Below are 26,775 nucleotides of genomic sequence, written 5' to 3' on the forward strand. Positions count from 1 at the left end.
GACATGAATAACAAGCAGACATTCATTTGGCAAATGTGAGCAACCACCATGTGCAGAATACTGGGGATTTTGAAGTGAAAACAACAAAGCTCTTTCCCTAAGGACATTAAAGCAAGACTGCACCCAGCAGGTCCAAGGTACATGCCTGGTATGGGATAAGCCAAGGAGAAACGAGTAGGACATGTAATCAGAGAGGCCAGCCACACAGATGATGGAGGGCCTCCTGGTAGGCACTGTTATATTCTGGCATTTACTCGAAATGATACGAAAAACCACCAAAGAGTTTTGAACATAGGAGTAAAATAATCAGACTTTCATTTCAAAACGACTGTCCTGGTTGCTGTGTTGAGAACAGAGAAGAGCAGAAGCAAGACGGAGACCAGAAAGGAGATGACTAAAATAACAACAGGCAAGAGAGGATGGCTGCACAGCGGGGTGGGGGGGGTGGGGGGCGTTGAAGACAGCAGGCTGTGGTCATATTTATTCTTAAAGTAGATTTTAAGGTAAATAAAAGACATACTTTCATGATACATTTTTTTGAATTACATGTGAATGTGTGAGAAACAGGAATCAAGAGTGTCTATAAGGTTACAGTCAGAGAAATAAAGATGGAGTTGACATTTAATAAAATGAGGCAAACTGGAATAGGAACAATCCCTGGGGTGGGGGAAGGAGGAAGGAGGATGAGGAGTTCAGTGCTGACAGGTTAAATTTGGGATGTCTAATTGAAAATGTTGACTAGGCAGCTGGGTATATAAGTCTGAAGGTTAGGAAAGAGATCCAGGAGAGAGATAACATTTTTAGTTTGAAATATATGATAATTCTAGCTAGAGGATAGGATGAGCTCACAGGAGACTATGTATAAATACAGAAGAGGTCTAAACATAGAGCTCAGGACACTGTCTTATTTTTCAGAAGTTGGGACAACAAAAAGGAACCAGCAAAAGAAACTGAAAATAAGCAGAAGTGCCCCAGAAACAAAGGAAAGAAAGGTTTCAAAGAAAAGAAAATTACCAACCACTTCAAATGCTTCTGCTGCTACATCCAGTGAGATTAGGATTGAGAACTGGCTGGGGAATTTGTCACCAAGGAGGTCACTAGTAAGCAATCTCACAAGAGCTGTTAATGTAGCATGGAGGAGAAAAAAAAACAACTGCAGTGGATCCAAGACAGAGAGGGAGTACTGGTGACCACAAATAACAACTCTTGAAGAACAGTAGCTGAAGAAAGATGTGCTATTGGGATAGGTTTGCTTGTTTTGAAAGATGGGAGGGACTTCCCTGATGGTGCAATGGTAAAGAACCCACCTTCCAATGCAGGGGATGCAGGTTCAACCCCTGGTCAGGGAACTAAGATCCCACCTGCCAGGGGGCAACTAAGCCCACGCACCACAACTACTGAGCTCATGCGCCTCAACTAGAGCCCTCTTGCCACAAACTACACCCACTAGAGCCCACACCCTGGAACCTGCACATCACGACTAAAGAAGAGAAAACCCGCACGCCACAACTAGAGAGAAGCCCACATGTCACGATGAGCCCATGCGCCACAACAAAAGATCCCGCATGCCACAACTAAGACCTGATGCAGCCAATAAATAAATAAATATTTTAAAAAATAAAGATGGGAGATATTTCAGCATATCTATATGCTGATAGGAATAATCCAATACAAATGGGAAACACTGATGAGACAGCTCATTGGCAGGCAGGAGAATGGGATAAATCCTGAGGCAAAGCAAAGTCCCTGACAGGAGGGGGACAGAACCAGGGGTGAGAGAGGTGATGGTCACAGCACAGTAGAGTCTGCATGTGCAGAGAGTCTGCGTACAGATGCGAGGAGACATACAAAAGTTTTCTCCTGATTGCTTTCATTTTTAATATACAGGAAACAAGGTCATCAGCAGAAAATGAAGAAAAGAGGCACTAGAGGTTTGAGGAGAGGTGTAAAATTGTCAGGGGACTGGCAGAGTGATTCAACCAGGGACTGATTGATACTATGATTAAAGGACTGTGGACAGCACGAAGGACACTCCTTGGCCAACACGAAAGGAGAACAGGTCAGCACAGGTATGTCTTCCTCAATTCACGCTCAACTGCCAGGTATCGGCTGGACTAGATGGAGAACTGGATTCGGGGGGTTGGTGGTTACCAAGTAAGTACATGAAGGGAGAGGTGCTAAAAGAGAACTGAGGCTTTATAAAAGGAAGAAATTTTAACAGTGGACTATGGATTCAAAGCAGGATAAATAATTAAGTGAGGAAATGGAGGAAGGAGGGGTTGGGATGCTAAAAAAGGGAGTAGCAGCAACGGACTGTACAACAGGTCCCAGACACAGAAGTAGAGTTCAAGTGGGGGTGCTTGACATTAGGAACTGGAAAGATAGGAAACTGAAACCCCGATGGAACGCTTGAAACTGTGTTCTGTGAAATAATCTTAATAAAGTACAGGCAGGTCTGGTTTAAATGTAACAGAACTACCTTAAAGAGTAAAGCAAAACCTCTCCCAGGCACAGTGAGCCTGCAAATGAGTGCAACTAGAAGCCTAAAGGACTGGAGAAGAAGAATTATATCACAGGAATTATAGCTGGAGGTTCCCAGACATGGAATCCCCAAGAAAACCATTTCCAGCACTCCTCCAGAGTCAGCTTTAAACAACCTGTCCAACTCAGAAGGCACAGCTGCCAGATCACAATAGGAGGAGCCACATTAAAACCATACCTTTTCCCCCAATCCTCTTTCCCCACTGAACTGGACCGTGGACAGGTGAATCTGACAGCATACTAAAGAGGAGCTGGCAAAGTAAAAAAGAGAAGCCTCTCAGGACTCTTCCTCCAAAGCAGGCTTCTTGCTCTGAAGCAGTTCTGAACTACCAAAAAAAAAGTTCTATATTGTGTAAGAGTTTGAACACATTATTATTCTGAACTGCACCTTCTAATGACTAAAATAAGCCTATTACTGACAAATGAGCATAAGACTTTTTACCCCTAAAATTAACTAGAAAAGTTATCTGGTCTTCCTAAGAGCTGGAAAGTCAGGGAAAGACAATGTACAGGGAGGCTTTGAAGGTACACTGAGAGAAAGAAAGCTGTTTTCTGCTTAAACCCTTATCAAATCCCATCCATTTCAGTTCCACAAATATCCATGGGCTCCCACTATCTATTAGGTGCTAAATATACACAATGCTGAATATACAAAAAAATCATTTTTGCTTTATTGAGCAAAAAAGTGAAAGTAGATTAAGTCGAATGAAACAAAATGATTTTGGTTTAGTACGAGATGCTTACAAAAATTCAATCCTAAAGATTTAATAAGAAATCTTAGTTTTCTCCTTTTCTTGGAATTGTTTGCATATTTTTCTAACTTTGTGAATTACAAGCTTAAACACATTTAAAATCAATACTTATTTGTTAATAAATTATAATAGACTAAAAAAAAGTCTTACCATGAATTTCTAAGTGAGTAAGCTACAAAATGGAAATAGTGCTCATCATTCAGTCATTTTCAAACACACCTAAATTTAACATGGAGTTATCTAATGCTTTCTAGGAAAAAGAGGGAGTTTGTTTTACTATAATCCATTTTGACTAAAATAGGTTTGCAGGTATTTAATGGTGTCATGATAAAGACAACTCATTACCAAATTTTTTGGCTTTCAGTTCAAAAACTCCCTTTGGATGGGGTCCCAGAGCAGTTTCAGCTAAGTCTTCCTCTGTTCATTATTTGTTAGTATTATAGAAAGGTTCAAGTATACTTAAGCTTTGAACTGAGGCAGAATGCATAAAGTTAATAATTAATAAGCTAAATTCCAAGTTTTTCCAGGTAGTATGAAAAAAAATCAGAATAAATGCCCTCACCTAACTATTAAGGGTAAGTACATGTGTCCCTCTAAGACAGATCTAAAACTTTATTTATTAACATTTAACATTCAATAAATGTTAAAATATTACTTTCATGAGAACTGAGATTAAGAACACTGAAACAGATGAAAACTAATATGCATCTGCAACTGAGAGAAAAGTCTTAGGAAGCCTTAACAAAATAACCCAGACTCATCCTAAAGCAGATGAGAAATCTAAACACTTTCATGATAAAGAGAGATAACTGGGACATAAAAACATAATAGAAACCTATCTTACTGAATAAATGTGAGAAGTCAGTTTAAAGCATTTTACAACTGTTAATTAATAGTCTTTCACAATCTATACAGACAATATGGGCACAGCTACAATATGTCAGACCAGTATCATTCTTAATCACTTTATTAATTACATCTGATAAAGGTCACGCTTTCTAAATTATTCTAAAGGATATTACAACAAAAAAAGACAACCAGCCCCAACAATAAACACACATACCCTGATGAAGAAAGCATAAACACACTTTGAATATTCCAACAATTATAAAATGGAATGATCCTCGAATTTATTCAGCCTTAAAACATTATGAACTACTCCAAGGTAGGAATAATGCCTTGAAAACACGGTATTTTTTTTAAAGTACAAAAAATAAAGAAGTCAAAAAAATAAATAAAGAAGTCATTACAGGTTCTAATTTCTCGGAAAAATTACTTTAACATGTGTTGACGCTGCTGACTGTCAAAAACCCTGATGAAATTCTTACCCAAATAAAATATGCCAAGCACTTTTTATTCAACGTAAGGCTTACACTGTTCTAATCATCACTATTACATTTGTTATTAGGTTTCTCATCAACAACAGACTACAAGGAACACACAGGTGTACGCTATCAAGTCACTCTTCCTACAAGAAATATATATTTAAAGAAAAACTATCACAACTCTCTACCACTAAGATTTAAGGGATTACTTTCCTTATTCATAGGAACCATAAAAAACTATTAGTAAGTGTAAAAATCTTTTTTTTTAATGACATTTTGCAGTTTATTTTTATTTTATTTATCTTTGGCTGTATTGGGTCTTCGTTGCTGCACGCAGGCTTTCTCTAGTTTCGAGGAGCGGGGGGCTACTCTTCGTTGTGGTGTGTGGGCTTCTCATTGCAGCGGCTTCTTTTGCTGCGGAGCCCGGTCTCTAGGGCGCAGGCTTCAGTAGCTGTGGTATGTGGGCTCAGTAGTTGTGGCTCCCGGGCTCTAGAGTGCAGGCTCAGTAGTTGTGGCGCACAGGCTTAGTTGCTCCGCAGCATGTGGGATCTTCCCGGACCATGGCTCAAACCCATGTGCCCTGAATCGGCAGGCAGACTCTTAACCACTGCACCACCCAGGAAGCCCTAAAAATCTTAAAGTTCTATTTGAATGCACATATCATCTTCAACAATGCATAAGCAGTTAACAGGTCAAAAGTGTCCACCTAAATTCAAAAGTTAGGGGCTTCCCTGGTGACGCAGTGGTTAGGAATCCACCTGCCAATGCAGGGGACACAGGTTCAAGCCCTGGTCTGGGAAGATCCCACATGCCGTGGAGCAACTAACCCTGTGCGCCACAACTACTGAGGCCGCGTGCCACAACTACTGAAGCCCACGTGCCTAGAGCCTGTGCTCCGCAACAAGAGAAGCCATGACAACGAGAAGCCCGCGCACTGCAATGAAGAGTAGCCCCCACTTGCCACAACTAGAGAAAGCCCGTGAGCAGCAACAAAGACCCAACGCAGCCAAAAATAAATAAATAAATTTATATATTCAAAAGTTATCTGTAAAAAAATTATTAATCAATACATTTTTCTGTAATGATCAAGACTGACTTTGGAGCGCATTAATTTGGACTTCTGAAGAATTCAAATAAGTACTTTTTATCATATGTAAATAAGATAAAAACAGACAACACAACCTTATGTTCAGAATTAATAAGTGCAATACTACAAATCATCCTCTTTTACTGTTTACTAAAACAGTTTTACCAGTTTTAATACTAGAGGTAAAATTCAGATATAGAACTACAAATCACTACTAACAGTTCTTCACTTCTCAGTACTATCAAGTCAATACTCCATTTGTAAATGATGAATAAAAGGTCAAACTAAATTTCTGAAAAGGTGCTTTATTTAAAAACACTTCTTATAGAAAAGGAATCCACTGTTTCTCTTAGGAGATTTTTAACAACAGAACATGTTGTACAGCAAAGATTATTTACAGAAAACAGAACATTACTTTTCAATAAATACACTGTACCAAAAACATCTAATACGGGAGAGAGAATAAAAATACTAGTTTGTTAAACTTCTTCCTCTCTTCATTTAAAAAAACAGATTTTATTAAACTGACAATATGAAAACGTAACCCAATGATCTTAGCCCTATAAAGTTACTTATTAACCTTTAAATAGACTGTTATGGATCTACACTTCCTGCTGTTCACCTGCCATCTTTCCCAATTTTAAATAGGCACTAGGGGTATAAGACAGTCTGTCCTTGCAACATCCATAATGAGCAACGAACTTCACGCTCAGGCTAAGAAAAAGATAATTGTGGGTTTTGTTTGCCCCTAGGAAATCAGCAGCCAGCACAGGTGCCAGCATATAATAGGTGCTTAATGAATATCTGCTGAGTAAGTGGTGAGGTTTAATTATATTACTGCAACATTAGCTTTCCTTTTTCCCTTAAAGTTCCCCCTTGCTCAAAAAGCAACTCAAGACCATGCCAGAGTCCCTCAAAAGCACATACACTTCTTTATTCATAATGAAATGGAAAGCAGGGTCTCAACCAAACAGAATAGAAGCACCTCTTCTTTATCTTCTCCATTCTTTCAAAAGAAAATTAGATCAATATGGTTGATTTTTAGGAAACATCAAAATGTCTACCAACTTTCCTCAAAATGATTAATTTCAAATGCATTTTCTATGCTCCTAATATTGAAAATAACTGATTTTTCAACAGTATGTGTATGTTGCGTGAAAACAAAAAACAAGCATATAAGCCAAAATAACGTGTTTGCCAATTTTTTCCTTTAACTTGAATCAAGAGAGTATGTGCCTAAATTGTACTAGATATGAGATCAGCTTTCTCTGACGTTTCAAGATTCATTTTTTCATTCAAGTATTTTATTGAGCATCTACTTACTATACGTCAGGCCCTTTAACAAAACGTTAATTTTGTAAACTGAACATTAGCATCAAATTCCCCTTCAAAAGCTTATCACTCAAAATAAGAGCAGCTAAAGAGGAATCTCAGTGTTGTTTCATGTACACATTAAGTCAGCCCATCGAGGCTCCTCTTCACCTATTAATGCGGCATCACCGAGCCGCTAACTACCACACCCGTTACCAAAAATCACAACTAAAGCAGCAAGCGCTGGGTAAAACAACCTGTAAGAGTAGGACGAGTTCCTCCTCCGAGGTGGTCAGGGCTTTCTCTCCGGGGCCCAAAGTACCGCGGCGAGACCCGCGTGCGGAACGCGCCGGACGCCCCAGGCAAGAGTCCGGCTCCCGAGCCGGCGGTCCCCGCCCCTCCGAAACTCACCTGGAGGACCCGGGCCCTCTCCGCCTGCCCCTCGCGCCACCCTCCCGACTTTCAGACCTGCAAAGTTGGGGGGGAGGGGGCTCTTCATTTCCATTTTACAACGGGGGGGCGGTTGGCTCTCTCAGCCGCCCGCCTGTCTTGAATCCGGAACAGAGTATGTAACCATTTCCCAGAAGGAATGGAAGGAAAACGAAAGGCAGGGTCCGCATGAGGACCTCGCCCAGACCTGAAAATGGAGCCGCAGGCTCAGCCCACAGCCCGCAGCGCGCAGCGGGCAGGGCAGGGCCGCACTCGCCCTGAAGCCCTAGGTGGCGGGGGTTAGGGGCTTCGGGCCCCCGCCCAAGGGGCCCCGAGAGCAAGGTGGGAGGCCCAGAGCGCGACCCCGGCGGGAGATGCACTCACTGTAGCCTTTGTCTCCGCCGCTCGCTCCTGCCGCGGCCGCTCTCGGGGCCGGCTCCGCGGCTGCTGTCCCCCCACGCCCGCAGCTGCGCTCCCCAGCGCGCTCGCCGCTTCCTGGCCCCTCCCTCCACGCCCTGGCTCGCGCGCAGGCGGGGCAAGAGGCGGCGCGCGCTCCGGGAGCAGCGGGAGGGCCGCGCCGCCGCACAGCTGCCGCCACGCCGGCCCCGCCCCGTACCCTGCCTTGGGGGTGGACTCTGTTCCGCATCTCAGCGACGCGCACTGCCCGCGAGCTCCGCGGGCTAGAAACCCCTTCCCCGGCGAGAAGAGGGCAGAGAGCTGGGGTTGGAGTCCGCGCGGGAAAGAACGCGCCGGAAGATGGCGATCGGGGCTGGGTGGGAACGTTCGGGAGCCCCTCCCCACTCTCAGCCCGGCAGCCGGCAGCAAGACCTCGCGCCCCCTCCCCAGACGGCGCCTGCGCTGGAAGTGGGAACGCTCCCAGGCGGGCTAGGGTCGTGGCTGAGCCTTAGGACCAGCTGTCTCTCAGTAGTAGTTGAGAGATAGATGCCCTGAAATCACCAAACCACCCTCCCCCGTTTTTTAAATGGAAACGTCAGAATTGTTGAATCCGTCATTACCTGGCTTAAGGCCGAGAACACCCACGTGGCATTTGAAATGTGTGAAATTACTCGTCTACTGGATCTCTGAGCCCTTACCTGTATATTTTATATATCCCAGAAATCATAAACACTTAAGAGTGCGCTTATCTAGCAGTAGACCCTCCACCAAAATGCCTACCATACTTGGAATATAATATAGTACGTCTTCCCCGTCTTGATTGATTATATGAGTGCAACATTAGTTTTCTTTTCCCGCTAAATTTAGAGTTAGGTCTCCCCTGCTCAAAAAGCAACTCAAAACCATGCCACAGTCCTTCTAGTTAGTTACTCAGGTCAAAAACTTGGAGTCATCCTTGGCTCCTCTCATTCTCTCCTCTTCACCTCCATTCTGTCAAGCATGTCTGTTGGTTGCGCCCTCAAAATAAACCAGAATCAGACCACTTCTCCCCTGAATCACTTTTCATCTGCTCTGGCCTCGAGTATACTTCGGTGGCCTACTAAATGGTCTACCTGCCCACCATTAACGCAGTCTATTATCAAAACAACAATCAGAATATCCTCCTACAAAAAAAGTCAGCTCCTGTCTCATCTGGTCAAAATCTTCCATTGCCTCCCCATTTCCTAAACTGTAAAAGCTAAGGTCCTTAGAGTCTGTCATACGGAATGAAGTAAGTCAGAAAGAGAAAAACAAATACCTTACGCTAACACATATATATGGAATCTAAAAAAAAAAAAAAATGGTTCTGAGGAACGTAGGGGCAGGACAGGAATAAAGATGCAGACATAGAGAATGGACTTGAGGACACGGGGAGGGGGAAGGGTAAGCTGGGACAAAGTGAGAGAGTGGCATTAACATATATACACTACCAAATGTAAAATAGATAGCTAGTGGGAAGCAGCCGCATAGCACAGGGAGATCAGCTCGGTGCTTTGTGACCACCTAGAAGGGTGGGATAGGGAGACGCAAGAGGGAGGGGATATGGGGATATATGTATATGTATAGCTGATTCACTTTGTTGTACAGCAGCAACTAACACACCCTTGTAAAGCAATTATACTCCAGTAAAGATGTTAAAAAAAAAAAAAAAAAGGTCTTCACGGTTTCTACAAAGCCCTTGGATTTGCCTTTTGCTTTACTCCCTGACTCCAGTTGCTTGTATATTCCAGACAGGGACTTTGTGAGAGTTTTTTCTCTGCCGGTAACATTCTTCCCTGGTGTCCACCTTCACCTCTTTTAACTCCTTGATCCAATCTTACCTTAACAATGATACTCAGCCTGACCACGCTATTTAAAACTGTAACCACCCCAAACCCAACTCTCAGTCCTTCCTAACTTGCTTCTTCTTTTCTTCCCATGACACTTAAAACCTTGCAAAAATCTTTACAATTTATCTGTTGTATATTTATGTTTTAATGTCTGTCTTCCCCAGTAGAAGATGGGATTTTGTGTTTTGTTCAGCTGATGTATCCCAAGTGCCTAGAGTAAATGAAAACAATTTTAAGTCTCCTAGGTAATAAAAAGTGCAAAGCAACAAAAAATGACCAATTTTTTATTTTAAACTTCCTCTTGGTTCCAATTTCTATCAGTTAACCATAAGATCCCTATCTACATCATAACATAAGCATTTTGATTTTCTGGTTACTCTGAGTACAGTGATAACTTGACATTCAATGCAGTTTTTCTAACCATTGCTATCATGGTATTCTATTTCACTGAAGAAGACAAACATGATAAATTAGAGAAAACTTTCTGGTGTAAAACTCAAAGGCATTTTAATGCTAAAAATGTCTGTATGCTGTGATAAACCATAATGGAAGAATATTAAAAAAAGAATGTCTCTATGTCTATAACTGAGTCACTTTGTTGCACAGCCAAGACTGGCACAGCATTGTAAATCAACTCTACTTCAATAAAAAGAAAAAAAAATATTTTTTAAGTCCTATGACAAAAAAAACCCAGAAAATTTCTGAACTTGTTATATATATTTGTAATCCTTCCTTTGAATTACAAATGTAGTCATCTTGTGTGAATGCCTTAAGTAATAACATTTCCTATCATTTATTCATAAAAGTTAGTATTCATTACGTAAACATTTATTTCCAGATTTTTCATATTTTGTTTATAACATATCACATATGATTGAATACCTTAATAATATCTAATTTCAGTTGCTATAGCTATTCCTACATACCTCTTGCCAGTAGAAAAAAAAAGTCAATTAAGAAGACAATTCCATTCAATCAAAGGATACGTTTTGTATGAAAGTCTGTGCATATAGTTATTTGTTCAGTATAATACTTATAGCATAGTCTCTTTACATACTTAATTTATCCTTTCTGATTTAAAACTATTTAAGGTTACAGATGATCCCTTACAATCTGGATTATTTTTATATAAAATTCAATAGACTGCTTTTATTTAATTTTATATATAATTATTTTTATATAAAATTCAATAGCCTGCTTTTATTTTTAAAAGCTATTGACTTTATATTTCAGTAATGTAAAAATATGGTTTGGGGGATTTCCCTGGTGGCACAGTGTTTAAGAATCCACCTGCCAATGCAGCGGACATGGGTTCAAACCCTGGTCCAAGAAGATCCCACATGCCGCAGAGTAACTAAGCCCATGTGCCACAACTACTGAGCCTGCACTCTAGAGCCTGTGAGCCACAACTACTGAGCCCATATCCCACAACTACTGAAGCCCACGCGCCTAGAGCCCATGCTCTGCAACAAGAGGAGCCACCACATTGAGAAGCCTGCGCACCACAACAAAGAGTAGTAGCCCCTGCTTGCCACAACTAGAGAAAGCCCGTGCGCAGTAACAAAGACCCAACACAGCCAAAAATAAATAAATTTAACAACAACAAAAAGGATTAAAAAATATGGTTTGTAATTAATAATTACAATAATTGTAATAATACCACATAATAATTTTTCTGGACTCAATATTATGATGTGTCTGTACTGTCCTTAAAATTGTTACCAAGTAAAAACTTCTCTCAAAAGGACAGAGTAGAAAATAGTCACCGTTCATAATTCAACCACATACTGCTAAAGTTAAATGCAACTGTTACAGTACAAAATAAAATGTCTTGCACCTTACTAGCCCACCAACAAGAGAATGATCTCAACAAAACTAACATGGCATATTTGTAACTTAACAAATGGAAACATTAACCAACATCAAGGACAACAGCAAACAATGTGTTGGTCTAAGCAACTGCTATCACTACTCACGAGCTCACACAGCTATCACACTTGCCTGATTATGCAATCTCTTACTTAGTTAAGTTTTCCTTTAAAATGTTTACAGCAAATGGATTTTTCCTAAAAGTATACTATTATTTTTTTAACTACTTTCCAAAATTCAGTACCAGCTACTTATCACATATAGGGGAGATGGTGTATAGGGTCAGAGCCTGGAGTTCAAACTCTGACACAGAATTAGCTGGGTGATCCTGACCAAGGTTATTAATCTTCTAAACCTGTCTTTTCTTCTCATTTAATGGGACCATAGCAGTACTTATCTCCAAGAGTTGTTGGAAGAAATCAGTGAGAGAACTCAAGCAGAGTTCTTAGCCCTGGGCCTGGCACATGCTCAGTGCTGGTAAATGCTAGCTATTATCATTACACAAGCATATAATTAAGCTCATTGCCCTATATTTGTAATACTGAGAAAATGGCTCATAATAGGCCCCAAATGGGATTGTTTGAATTCTACATCAAGGTAGTATTATATGCAATTAAATGAACATTTTTAAAACAGCACTAACATTTCTTCTACCACCACTATGTGCCAGGCACAGTTCTAGGTAACAAAGGAAGCTAAGAGAAATAAGGCCCAGACCTAGAATGGCTTTACAGTTAAATGAAAAGCGACATACAGTTAGCAAATAACTGCTCTCAAAGTAGTATGACTGTACTTCCTTGTTTGTCAGGGACACTTCTTGTCCTGGCTTAATAGTTATTTGTGCCCACTTTCGTTCTCAGTATGTCCAGGTTTGGATAATAAGTATGTGTAAATTGCTTGGGGGTACAGAGAAGGAAATATAAGCTTCGTGTAAAGCTAAAGAGACTTAAATTGCTACTTGAAAGGAACATCTAAATTGGCCTAGTGGCCAAAAGAGGGAGGAAAGGCAGAGGGAAGATTTCATTTTTATTGTTCTGAGTCAAAACTACAAAGCTTTTCCATACTTGTTAAAAAACTTAGTAAATCCCCTTGACCAATGTTATATGAATTAGTTTGAGGACTTCGTATTTTTTCCTGAAGATATATCAGGGACACTCCAAGACACAAACAATAAAACATGCATTCATTTATTTATACAACAAATATCTATTGAGCATCTACTATGTATATGTGGTCTTCAGTGTGATAGAGGATACAAAAAATATTTACAAGACAGAATTAAGCAATGCAAGATCTAGTGGCAAACACCAAATGTCTTAGCTAATTAGTCAACGAGATAATCAGACACAGCACACAAAGTGTGATTTGGGGAGACAGAAAAATCAGGACACACAGGGAACTTATTGAGAAAGGAGAAAATGCCTCAGAGGAGAACCACAGTCCATGGCCCTTCTGTGACTGAAGCAGCCCAAGGTAGGAGAGGAACCTAAGTCAAACTCTGCTTTACACTCTTACCCAGAGCTGACCCTTGCTGCTCATCAAACCACAAATATTCACTGAATGCCTGCTGTTTGCCAGGTAGCATACCAAATGCTGTGGGAAAACTTAGTATAAAGCATGGTCTTTGTCCTTAATGAAATGTCACACAGCAACATTTGAATAATTAGACACAGTAGCCTTATGAATGCAGTTGAGGGGATCACTGATCACTGTATTGGTTTCTTAGAGGGAGAGGAATTTGAGGTGGGTCTCTGGGAAGAAGAAAGTGGGGTCTGTGTTTTCTGAACTGTGGATTGCACATCTCTGGTGGTATGGGGGATGACTTTAGGTAGCACACTGAAGAGGGGTGGGGATGGGAAGGAAGAGGCAAAGTAGTTTGGGGTACATGCCGCTCGCCAAGCTTCAACACGTGGCCTGTAATATAACTGCATTGTAGCCCCTTAGCTCAAAACACAACACAACAAAAACAAACAGAAAAAGAGTTAGGAATTGTAATAAAAATGCCCCTGGGGACAGTCAGAGAGGAAGAAAGGAGCCTTTTGAGAATCACTCTGCTATGTCAGGTTAGAGACCACAAGTGACTAAGAATTTTTCTTTCCTTTTTGTTTTTTTTCTTTTTCTTTTAGAGTTAACACCTATATATGGCAGGTAATTCAGATTTTCCACATATGATAGTGATAGAAGTTTCCTTTATACGTTTGTTAAGGTTAAAAATATGATTCAGCTAAAAGAAATCTCTCAAGTAAACAACAGAGGCAATAAAGAGAAAGGGGATTTGGCACTTTAGGGAACACAAAGCTTGGTGAGCAAAGGTTCAGTAATTGGCACATGAAAGGTGTGTTCCCAGGGAGAGCAAGAGCCACAATGGATTTTGAGCTGAGTATTGGGAGATTGGCATGCAAGTGTGGGGAAAGAAAGGGTTCAAAAGGCAGGTAACCTAGAGGGAGTGAAGTCTGCTACAGGCAGGGGAGGGTGCTCCTCCTGCACACTGAGGAAGCTCCTTGGCCCAGAGGAACCAGCAGAACTGGCCCCAGTGGCCTGTTAGGAAGCCATTCATGGGGACTCCCATCTCTATGGTTTATCAGGGCTCCAGCAATACAGGACATGGAGGCTCCAACATACCTCAAAGTGCCTGGACATTGCTTCCTTTAAAACAGGTGGGACAGATATGTTATACCTCCTCCTAGCAGAGAGATCTACATGTGGCTTTCAGAAAGAAAGTATATGATGATTAAAACTGGGGGGTAAAGTTGAAGGGAAGGTAACAAGTCAGGAACCTTCACATCCATCCTCTACTTCTCCTCCAGTAAGTGTTACTGTCTAATCATGATTCAGCTCTTCCTTTTGTCCCTATGACTAGCTAAGCTAAGCAGCTGGGAAGACTCTGACAGCTTGCTTTCTGCCACTGTCTCTGTGGTGCTATACATGCCCTGTATAATCCCCAGGACTGTAGCAGGCAGAGAACTGAAAATGCACCACCCACTCCCCCCAGTATCCCATTCCCTAAACCCTGGAACAATTATGTTATGTCATAGTTGACCTTAAAATAAGATTATCTGGGTGCCCCTGAGCCCTTAAAAAGCAGAGAGTTTTCTATAAATGGGGGCAGAAAGAGAAGCCAGATTCAAAGCACGAAACAGATTCAATTTGCCATTGCTGGCATGAAGATGGGAAATGGGGCACGTGACAAGGAACACATCCAGCTTCTAGAAGCAGAGAGTAGCCTCTGGCTGACAGCCAGCAAGGAAGCAGAAACCTAAGTCCTATACCCATAAGGAACTGAATTCTGCCAACAACAAAAATGTGCTTTGAAACAGATTTCCCTCCCCCCCGCCAAGGTATCAAGATGAGAACTCAAACTTGCAGGCATCTTGATTTCAGCCATGTGATAATGTGAGCAGAGAATTCAGCAAAGCCATGCTGGACTTCTGACCTACAGATAATATGAGCTAATAAATGGGTGTTGTTGTTGTTGTCGTTTTAACATCTTTACTGGAGTATAATTGCTTCACAAGGGTGTGTTAGTTGCTCCTGTACAACAAAGTGAATCAGCTATACATATACATATATCCCCATATCTCCTCCCTCTTGTGTCTCCCTCCCTCCCACCCTCCCTATCCCACCCCTCTAGGTGGTCACAAAGCACCAAGCTGATCTCCCTGTGCTATGCGGCTGCTTCCCACTAGCTATCTATTTTACGTTTGGTAGTGTATATATGTCCATGCCACTCTCTCACTTTGTCCCAGCTTACCCTTCCCCCTCCCCGTGTCCTCAAGTCCATTCTCTACGTCTGCATCTTTATTCCTGTCCTGCCCCTAGGTTCTTCAGAACCTTTTTATTTAGATTCCATATATATGTGTTAGCATATGGTATTTGTTAACGGGTGTTGTTTTAAGCCACCAATGGTAAGTTGTTACAAGGTAATAGGAAACTAACACAACCCTGTCACTGAATTAACCCTTCTCTAGACAGGCCTCTAGCCTCAAGAGTGTATGAGCTGTCGCTCTATTGTCAATCCACAGACAAATGGATCAATTCTCAGGCATTAGTAAATAAGCCTGGGTCATTTATGATTATATGAGGAGGGGAATCATGGGAAAAGACTGGAATTCCTGATAATTTGGCTTGTGAGGGACTTACGTTATTTTCATTTGGGTAAAAAAGGAAATATGACCCTATTTTGAAGTAACAGGCTAGTGAGACTTCACGATCGTGGGTGTTATTAGAATTTCAGGGTCTTCCCTGGTGACACTATGGTTAAGACTCCGTGCTCCAAATGCAGGGGGCCCGGGTTCGATCCCTGGTCTGGGAACTAGATCCCATACGCATGCCGCAACTAAGAGTTCGCATGCCACAACTAAGGAGGCTGCCTGCCACAACTAAGACCCAACACAATCAAATAAATAAATAAATATAAAAACAATAAAAATTTCAGGTAGCATAAGGCAAAGGAAAGACAGAGGAAAGAAAGTGTTCTTCAGCAAAAAGAGAATGATCTCTAGTGACAAGTGGATATGAGTATGTTTTGCAGATTGCTAGCTGTCTGATCATGGACTTGTAGGAAATTTTCTTAACCTTTTTGAACCCCAGACTACTTATCTTAAAATAGGGAAAACAACTATCTAATAAGATTTGGGGAGAATTAAATGAAATAGTTCATGTAAAATCTCAGCGCCTGCAGCACAGTAGACTATCAATAGTTTATCTCCATTACTAGAGTGGAATTTTTTTCACAACACCTTTGCAATGTTTCTATGGTAAAAGTAGCCAAATTATAGCATATACCAAACCAATGCTATCCTACAGAAATATAAGGCATGCCACACTTGTACTTTAAAATTTTCTAGTAGTCACATGAAAAAAAGTAAAAATGTGAAACTAATAGCACATTTCAATTCAGTATACCATGTTTCAAGTGCTCAATAGCAATATGTAGCTAATGACTATAGTGTTAGCTCAGTACTAGAACTCCATCTAAATAAATATTTCAATCAATTCTCCTTTACTCTTCGTTAATTCTAAAATAAACATAAATAGGTGATCAGTATATAATTACAGATGTATGAGAACATACATGCGCACACATTACCCTCTGGCACATACCAAACCCAGATGATTTGGGGTTTTGTTGTTGTTGTTATTTTACCATCAGTTCTTAGTTACAATGAGTCACACTTGAATCAGAGGAGCAGGGTGTAAGTGGTACGTGGGTTTCTAATTTTAAATTCGAAAACATACCACACATCAGAGCTACATAGTCAAAGTAAAGCAATACCGGACAATCATGATAGCTAGGTTAAAACAAAAACCTATCTTGCACAGAAGAATACTCTCTGATTTTTAAAGTAACTTTAGTAAAAGATTATATATTTATTTCCTTTGCTTGTTCTTTGAAGACATTGGAGTAGACTTTTGGATTCTACAAAAGCTTGTTTTTTTTCTTTCTATGTCATTATCTCCATTATGTGAGAATGAGGACTAAAGCAAATCAGAACTATAGAAAATAGGAGCAATGCACAGCAGTCACTAAGGACTCACACAAAATGTGTGACACTTCTACTAGGATCTTCAAAGATGATTCAGACAGTGATCTTGCCCCTAGAGTGGATACACAGAAAAACATAGGAGACATCCAAACACGCATAACACAAGGCAGAACACTGAAAGAGAATGAGAGATACCAAAAAGCATACCACAAGTATTTGTAAGAACAGAATTCTTTTCCGTGGGGATTAGGGAGGGTTTCCTAGAAAAGTATCCTTTGTGAGAGGTTTTAAAGAATGTTCTTTAAATGATGGTTAATAGGGCTCAATTCAACAGATATTGTTTCCTACCTACTGTGTGGCAGGCCCCATTGTAGGCAGTGGAGATTCAGTAATGGAAGTCTGTGTTTAAGCTGTGGATGGGGGTGAAGAATGGTGAAAGACAAGTAAAACCAGCAATACAGCTTTCTGGATTCCAATCACTTTTTCCACCTTATGTTACCTCTGACATCCCTCTGCCTCTGAAGTCTTCTGAGGGTCTGCCTCTTGTACCCACAAACGACTTCTTATCTCTTCTCTGTTTCTGACCTTTCATCTAGAATATGACTCTTGGTCTTATCTTGTTCTCAGATCAGCCTGGTTGTAGGATCAGGGTTTCATTCTTTGACCCTTACCCTGCAGCCACATGCACACTCTGCCCACCTCCTGTTCCAGCTCTAGCTCTAGTCAGGAAGCTACAGAATCAAGAAGCTGCCACCACAGCTTCAGGCTCCACCATTACTCTGGTATAAAGAGGAAGTTGGGCACAGTTTACTAAGTATTATCATAGAGAGAGTTCTAGTGGAGAACATTTGACTCAGCCTGTGAAGATCCAGAAAGGATTCCAAAAAGAGCAGATGCTTGAGAGGAATTATCCAAGAATGAAAGGAAGGATGAGATTTTTTGGCATAGAAGAACAGCATGTACAAAATCAGGGAGAGGTGAGAGTGTGATGCTCTTAGGGAACTAGAGAATGAGTGCCGGTCAGGGAAGGATCTTGTGGGCAGGGAGAGGAAATGATTCTGGACCTGCAGAAAGAGACTATAACATGTTAAGGAGTTTGGATTTATTTAGAAGATGATAAAAAGTAGAGCAGAAAGACAAACTGCATTAATGATGATGCTTTAAAAGAATAAAGTTTATATATGTGGACATATCATCAGTGTATCATACATAACTTTTGAATTTCAAGATATTCTTGTTTTGATAACTTCCTTGATAAGCTCCATGTAGCATTCGCTCATAAAGTGTAGTATGTGAAAACCAGAAATGGAATTACAGTACCTACATGATTATTTCAAGCTTATCTGTTTGCTTTTAATAATAAATCATCAGTATTGTGGAGGCTGATTACTTTCTGGTTAATTTTCCATTAATCTGAACAGTTTTTATTATTAACTATGTTTATCTCATTATGAATAATAATTGCACACACATGAAATTCGGTGGTCAATGTCAATTCCATGAGTCACTCTGCTATTCATGTATTATCTCCTAGACGTTTTTTTCTTTTTTCTCTTCTATCACAATATAGAATTGCATATTCTATTCTACTAAAAAGTAGGTTAAATACAAATAGAAAAAGTATGAGAATCTCTTAAAAGAGAATGGTACCTTGAAAGAGAAAGGAAATTAACCTATTTGGGTTGGGGGGAAATGTTAACTTCTTAGCCATTTATCAAGTTCATGGGAATTTCCTAAATGGGGGAAACATGAAAGTTTTAAAAAAAATTTTTTGAAGTTTTTCTACGGCTTCCCTGGTGGCGCAGTGGTTGGAGTCCGCCTGCCGATGCAGGGGACACGGGTTCGTGCCCCGGTCCGGGAAGATCCCACATGCCACGGAGCGGATAGGCCCGTGAGCCATGGCAGCTGAGCCTGCGCATCCGGAGCCTGTGCTCCACAACGAGAGAGGACACAACAGTGAGAGGCCCACGTACAGCAAAAAAAAAAAAAAAAAGTTTTTCTAATCTTTTTTTTTTCTTTATTTGGTTGCACTGGGTCTTAGTTGTGGCTCCAGGGCTCCTTAGCTGCAGCACATGGGCTCTTTAGCTGTGGCATGCAAACTCTCAGTTGTGGCATGCATGTGGGATCTGGTTCCTTGACCAGGGATTGAACCTGGGCCCCCTGCATTGGGAGCACGGAGTCTTATCCACTGCACCACCAGGGAAGTCCCGTAAGTTTTTTTAAAAAAATAGTTACCTTTAATAAAAAGAGTGATCTCTGCTGTGATTTCTTGGACTAGAAAAGTGAAAGAATCTCAAAGGGGTTAATTACAACTTCCTGCTCCAGGCAAGACCTGCCCAACATATTCTTTTGCTCATCAAAATTATTCAGTTCTATTTTTATATTCCATTAATTGATAAATATTAAATCAATAAGAAAGATATACAGGGCTTCCCTAGTGAAGCAGTGGTTAAGAATCTGCCTGCCAATGCAAGAAGGGACACAGGTTCAAGCCCTCGCCTGGGAAGATCCCACACACCGCGGAGAAACTAAGCCCATGCACCACAACTACTGAGCCTGAGCTCTAGAGCCTGCAAGCCACAACTACTGAGCCCACATGCCACACCTACTGAAGCCTATGTGCCTAGAGCCCGTGCTCCACAACAAGAGAAGCCATGACAATGAGAAGCCCATGCACCACAACAAAGAGTAGCCCCCTCTCACTGCAACTAGAGAAAGCCTGCACACAGCAACAAAGACCCAACACAGCCAAAAATAAATAAACAAATAAATAAATTTATAAAAAGAAAAGAAAGATATATAAAGTATTAAAATAAGTCATCTATTTGTTAAGAATTCTGATAAGCAGCTATAATATTATTTTTTCACTTTGTTTTTACATAGTTTTAGGCATCCCTATATATTCTTTAAAAGTGCATTTCTAAAATTAACAGACTTCTTTTTAGTAGTTTTAGGCTTATAGAAAAATTGACTGGAAAGTACAGAGTTCCCAGGTAGCCCTCATCCCCCACCCCACAGTTTCCCAGTTATTAACAACTTACATTAGTGTGGCATAATTGTTATGAATGATATTTTTTCAACAAAGTTTTAAACTTTCTACCAGATAGTTCTTGGATATCTTATGTTAGATTTACTCCTAGACACTTGATATTCTCTAATATTTCTATAAATAGTTTCTTCTCTTTAATTGTATTTCCAGTTGTTTGCTGCTAGTGGTATTGATATATAGGAATGCAACTCATTTTTGTCTTACATAGGACATTTTGTTAATTTTAGGTTATTTTGGGTTGTCTATGTAAACAATCATATCAACTGCAAATATTGACCGTTTTGTTTCCTCCTTGCCAATCCATATGCCTCCATGCTACTTAGGACCACCAGTGTAAGGTTTTATAGAAGAAATGATAGGGGAATCTTTGTCTTATTCTTGTTTTTAAAGGGAATGCTTCTAATATTGTCCCACTTAGAATGATGTTTGCTTTAGGTTATCTACAGTATTCTAATCAAGTTAAGGAAGATGAGAAATATATATATAATTGGTATCCTCAAAGATACAAACCCTTCCCCCACAAAATGACCATCCTAACTATTTAAAAGCATAAATCAAGAAAACTTTTTCTCCAGATAAAAGGTAATTTGACTATTATGAATCAAATAATATGAGACATATCCTAGCAAAAAAGTTATTGAGAATCAAAGAAAAAGAAAGAAAACTTTGGTTTGCCAAATAAAAGTTTAAGGCACAATAACTGTGTCTCAGATTTCCCCACAGCCCTGATTACAAGTCAGTAAAATAATGTCCTCAAGAACTCAAAGTCCTCATGGAAACAAAGTGTGAGTCAAGAATTTTATGCCCAGTAAATTGCTTTTCAGGTATAAAAGCAATAGAAGTATAATTCTAAATATAGAAGAATTTAGAGAACATAATATCCATGTTCTTCTTGAACAAACTACTCGAGGATTTACTTTCAGTCACCTGAGAAATAAATGAAACCATGGCAAAAGGACAAAGTATGCAATACTGAATTCATCTGACAGTGAGAACAGAATATAAAAGTTTTGTGGTTAAAGAACAAAATGTAAATGTCATAAATTCTGATGTTAAAGGAATACTACTTCTAACAAAAGTTGGGGGCTTCCCTGGTGGTGCAGTAGTTGAGAGTCCGCCTGCCGATGCAGGGGACAAGGGTTCGTGCCCCAGTCCAGGAAGATCCCACACGCCGCGGAGCAGCAGGGCCCGTGAGCCATGGCCGCCCGTGAGCCATGGCCGCCCGTGAGCAATATATTTAAGAAAATTCATCTGGCATTGGGTTTTTGAAAAAATGTATCCAGGTGATTCTAACAGGCAGCTGAATTTAGGAACCACTATGCACTATGGGAATAATGATAGTTACTCTCCTTTTCAAGCCTCAATAGTACACGAAACACTCTTGATTTCTACCAGTCTCAGGGCTGTTGAACAAGGAGACAGCAGTGTGTAACAATCTGTATATTAAATCTTGTATGAGAAAACTATTTTTTTCCTTCTTTGTGTGAGATATTATTTTAGTATACAATCTTGGCAAGAACAGGCTGTTCTTGACTATGAATCTGGCCAACTGTTACAGAAATCACCAACAAGAGTTACAATGAATAAATCCAATCAGTATGCCCTGTACCTGGAACATCCATATCAATCATGGAGACTGACAAAAGAATAGCAAGCACAGTAAGGACCAAAAATAAATTAGAAAACAAACAAACAAAAACCCAGAGATAACCACCTGTAAGCTCTGGTATCCAGCAAATTTAAGAATGCTTTCGGGGTCTCCTCTTGCAAGAAGAGGAGTTGGGGACTAACTAATCCTTGTCCTTTCTTTCCTGTTCCCATAATTTTCTTACTCCGTTCTGGGTTTTCCCATCAGCCTATTTGCTTGTCTGTGGTTTGCTCCACAGAAGTAGCAAAATCCATTCCAGATATTTGTATCAGCCTATCAGGCTGGCTGCAATTTGGAGCCATCAGTAGTCAATTTCTTTTATATTTTCTTTGTGTACTAAAGGAACAACTCCAGCTGTCCCTTATCATGTTGTGGTCCACTCCCTGGTGAACTGGACCTGGACTTTTTATCATTATGCAGTGTTTCCCTATCTCTAGTAGTACTTTTTGTTTTAAAGCCTGATATTAAAGCTACATCAGCTTTCATTTGGTTAGTATTTGTATGATCTAACTTTCTCCATTCTTTTGCTTTCAACTTCAAGATCTCTGCTCAAAACAATGGGAGTTTACTGAATTCTAATTTAACAGCTATTTGGGTCAGTACATTGAATCCATCATTCCACTGTTTTCTGACTTCTGTTGTTGTTGGGATCTAACTTTGGCTCCTATAAAGGTTATACACTTCAGGTGTGAACTATGGCAGCAGACAATTCAGAACAACTGTTCCCAAATCAAAATCCACTTTCTCATGGGCTGAAATTATAAGCCTGCTGAGCTAAACCAGAAAAACAAATATGGTAGAAATGACTAAGTTCTGAGATCAGAATTGGCACATAATTTGTGCAGCTCTGTGCAAAATGAAAGACTTTTTGTTAAAAATTATTTTATTTAAAAAATGTATTTCATTTATTTATTTATTTGGGACATGCTGCACGGCTTGTGGGATCTTAATTCCTCAACGAGGTACCGAACCTCGTCAGTGGAAGCACAGAGTCCTAACCACTGGACTGCCAGGGAATTCCCCCAAAATTATTAAGAATATCAAGACAGTGGTAGCAGGACACTAAACCAAGTTTAGGGTCCTTCTGAACACGGGGCCTGTGTGACTGCACAGGTTGTACACCCATGAAACTGGTACTGTGTGAGATAGACTCTGCTTGTTGTGGTGATCTATTACTTTTCTGCACAAATGGAGCCATTTGTGCCATTAGGACTTGAGTGAAATTCAAAGAAGAAAGCTGATCGAAAGAAATGAGTCATAAAACTTTAGAAAGCAATCGATAACCTTCTTGCAAACATACACAGACTTCTCTAGGAAGAATACACAAGTGATTTCTTACAATTCTCAGCTATTGCTTTCAGAAGACAACTTACTCTAATTATAATAAACGAGTAGAAATGTCAAAGAAGTGAAGAGACTCATTTTTGCTCATTTACTACAACTATTACCACTTAGTAGAAGGTAGTACTGAGGCAGAAGGAAAAATATTCCAGAATTCAATTCTGTTTTCTAAACATTTTCCCATAGCTACCACCCATCCTTTAGATTTCACTGTGGAAATAATAACTTGGGTGAAAACAAGTATATACCAGTGAGTTAATAATAGTTGTGTGATATACACATGGAAGGGTATAAGCTACATTGCAATTTGGATATCTAATAAGATATCATGCTTTCATTAGGTTGGAAAAATGAACAGCAATAGTATATTCATTCATTCAACAATTGTTTAATGAGTGCCTACTATATGTCAAGTAGAGAACAGTAAAAAAATAACACCGTATATATATATACATATATACATGTAGATATGTAAATGTATGTATCAGATATTAGTATAATAAGAAAAAAAGCAGTTAAAAGGAATAGGAAGCAAAGAGGGGTTGAAATTTTAAAGGGGTGACAGTCAAGGCAGATTTTACTGGGAAGATGACATTTGAGGAAATGTTTGAAGTAGATGCAGGTATTATGAGAATTTTGAGTGTGTTTGCGGATATGAAGAGACTGAAGATAAAGGAGAAGAGATAAATGATGGAAGATGGTCTGGGAGGTGATAAGGGGGTGGGATCAAGGGACATAGGTTAAGGGATTGGCCCTGAAAAGTGAAAGACAATTCATTTTCTGAGATCAGAGAAAGTGACCTAAAAAAGAATTCAGAGTAAAAGGTAATTGTAAATTATTGACTTTTGTACAGAGTTAAGGTGATATTAGCAACCTTAATCCTATGAGACATAAGACCAAGGTCAAGGAAATAGTGGTGATATTAGTAGAGAAAAGAAAGTGCATAAGATAGAAATGTAGGAATATAATTTGAGAGCTGAAGTACAGAATAAGGAAAAATGAGCTTATTTAGGATAATAAAGGCAAAGACAGTGTTTAATAAATTATTAACATCACAGCTTATAAAGGAAGCATCATGCAAAATAAGACCATAATTTTATAATCTTAAGAAAAACAGAGTTCCCTCATGGCCTAGTAGTTAGGATTCAGCGCTTTTACTGCTGTGTTCATGAAAGAATGAATGAATGAATGAAAGAATAAAATAAAAAAGTAGTTTAGATTCTGAGCGAAGACAGGACATAATAAAAATCTATAACATGAATTTTGAAATTCAGAAAAATGTTGTATAAAACATAGAGAAATGTTTAAAATCTGTAACTAAAGCAATGACCTGTGGAAGGATTTCCCCTCTGAGCAGAAACACTGTCAAATCAGAGAAGAGTCAAGGAAGTTTACTCTGAGCAGGACTCTGGGATAAAGATCCCACTCCCAGCTGAGAAAACAAAACAAAGCTAAGCCTCTCTCTCGGATATGGAATCTAAATTTATTCTACCCTTATAGTTAGGGAACTCCCTGCTGAGACATTAATATTAACACTGGAGCTGGACCCCAGTGAAAAACACCTAGGATGCCTGGCAGTAGCAAACCCCAAACGACTCTAAGGGATGCTTCTGCAACAATGGTCACATGAATTATGCACTCAACGTTCAAAATAAAAAATGACAAAAAACATGCAGTTAGATTACAGTTCACAAAAACATAATAAACAGGAGGATAAGCAACCTCAAGAACTTACAGAAAAATATTTCTGCAAAATTATCTTTCAAAGTATTTTTTAAATTAAATTAATTTTTAAAGAATAAAGATTAAAGAAAAAACAGGAACCAAAATTACAGGATAATACATATGAAAAAGAATGGGTAATTTTGATTTAAAAAAATACAATTTCTAGAAATGAAAAACAGTCATTTGAATTGAAAAATTCAATCAACTTACTATTACTGCTGTTATTAAATTACAGATTACACACAGCTGAAACAAAATAGCAAAATGGATGATGGAGAAAATTTTTCAAAATATATTATGCAGTGATAAAAGAATGGAAAATAAGAATGGGAGATTAAGACACATGAAGGATAGACTGAAAGGCCCAATATAGTCTGAAAAGTGTTTTAGATAGAATAGAAGGAACACAGGACAGGCTATACATGAAAACACAGTGGATGAGATTTTCTAGAAATGATGAAATAAATAAATTTCCAAATCAGAGGAGACTGGTGAAGAATAATAAAAGCAAATCCATATCTAGACACATAACAGTGATATTACAAAACATATATATTAAAAGGAAACTCTTATGGCAACCTTGAGAAGAGATGGTTACTACAACACATCTCAGATAAAAAGAAAATCTGAAAGGCAATGGAAGAACCATATCATTGACAAAAGATATATCAGGAGCAACTACAGAAACCAGAAAGCAAAGAATAATACTTTCAAAGTCTTGAAGATAAATAACTGTCAGAAGAGAATTCTACATCAAGTGAAACTATTATTCACAGATGAAAGAGAAATAAAGACATTTTAGACAAGCCAGTTAAGGGAATGTGCCTCTCACAGACCCTCAGAGAAAGAACTTTCTTAACAAAGAGAAAATTGAACTAAGGAAGAGTGAGATGCAAGAAATAACAGTTTTCACAGGACTGGAAAATGCTGACCTAAGAAAACAACAAAAATGACTAATTTGGGTGTTTAAAATAAGGTGATTCCCCCTCCGTCCCCCCCAAAAAAACTGGTGTTATTTTTTTGAGAACTAGATAAACCTATTTTAAAGTGTATATGGAAAAATAAGCCAAAATAGTTGATAAAATTACGAAATAGAAAAGTAATGAGTGGGAACTCGCTCTACAAGACCTTCAAACGTTGTTATAGAGATAAAAGAATAATGTGATACTGACAAGTCAGTGGAGCAGAACAGAAAGCACAGAAACTATTGTATCATATGTTGGATTTTAGTACATGATAAAGGTAGCACTTCAAGTCTTGGGGAAAAGCTAGATTAAGCAATTAGTGTGTTAGAATAACTGGTAGCTATTGGGGAAAAAAATAAATTTACTATCTATCTACCTAAAACCCCACAGCAAAATAAAATTTAATTGAATCAAAGATTTAAATGTAAAAAAATAAACTATAAAAATACTACACAAAAATATGGAAGAATACTTATTAAAAATCTTGAAGTAGAGAAGACTTTTCTAAGTGACAAAAAACTCAGAAACTGTAAAAGAAAATACTGATTTAAAAAAATACCTAAACAAAGTTAAAAGACAAATGATGATCTGGGAAAAAATACTTGCAATTCATATCATGAACAAAAGAAAACCCAACAATTCTATAGAAAAATGGGCATAGGACGTGAACTGACAGTTCACACAGAAGGAAATACCAATGGATCTTAATATATGAAAAGATACAAAAAGACTTTTGACTTGAGTCATAATAAAAGAAATGCAACTTGAAACTCCAATAGGATGGATTGTTTACCTTTTGGTGGGTAAACAACAAAAGAGTTTCTAACACGTTGTTAACAAGAGCATAGAGAAATGTTTTTTTTAAATTTTACTCATTCATTCATTCCTTTATTTATTTTGGTTTAAAATGTACTTGATGAACCCGAAGGTGATTTGATGAGGAAATGTTGATTGCTGCTTCAAATAGACCCCATAACTTCATT

At 39.1% G+C, this 26,775-nt stretch overlaps 1 long non-coding RNA gene across 1 annotated transcript in view; it reads right to left on the reverse strand.

The window, feature by feature from the left end:
- LOC125963810 (uncharacterized) overlaps positions 1-18,223 on the reverse strand; it is a 48,019-nt gene extending 29,796 nt beyond the window's left edge. Inside the window, exon 1 of the long non-coding RNA XR_007476221.1 lies at positions 7,830-18,223. This is a non-coding gene — a long non-coding RNA (uncharacterized LOC125963810). The remainder of the gene's footprint in view (positions 1-7,829) is intronic.
- Between the last annotated feature and the right edge of the window lie 8,552 nt (positions 18,224-26,775).

The sequence above is a fragment of the Orcinus orca genome, chromosome 3, assembly GCF_937001465.1.
Source record: "Orcinus orca chromosome 3, mOrcOrc1.1, whole genome shotgun sequence".
Taxonomy (NCBI): domain Eukaryota; kingdom Metazoa; phylum Chordata; class Mammalia; order Artiodactyla; family Delphinidae; genus Orcinus; species Orcinus orca.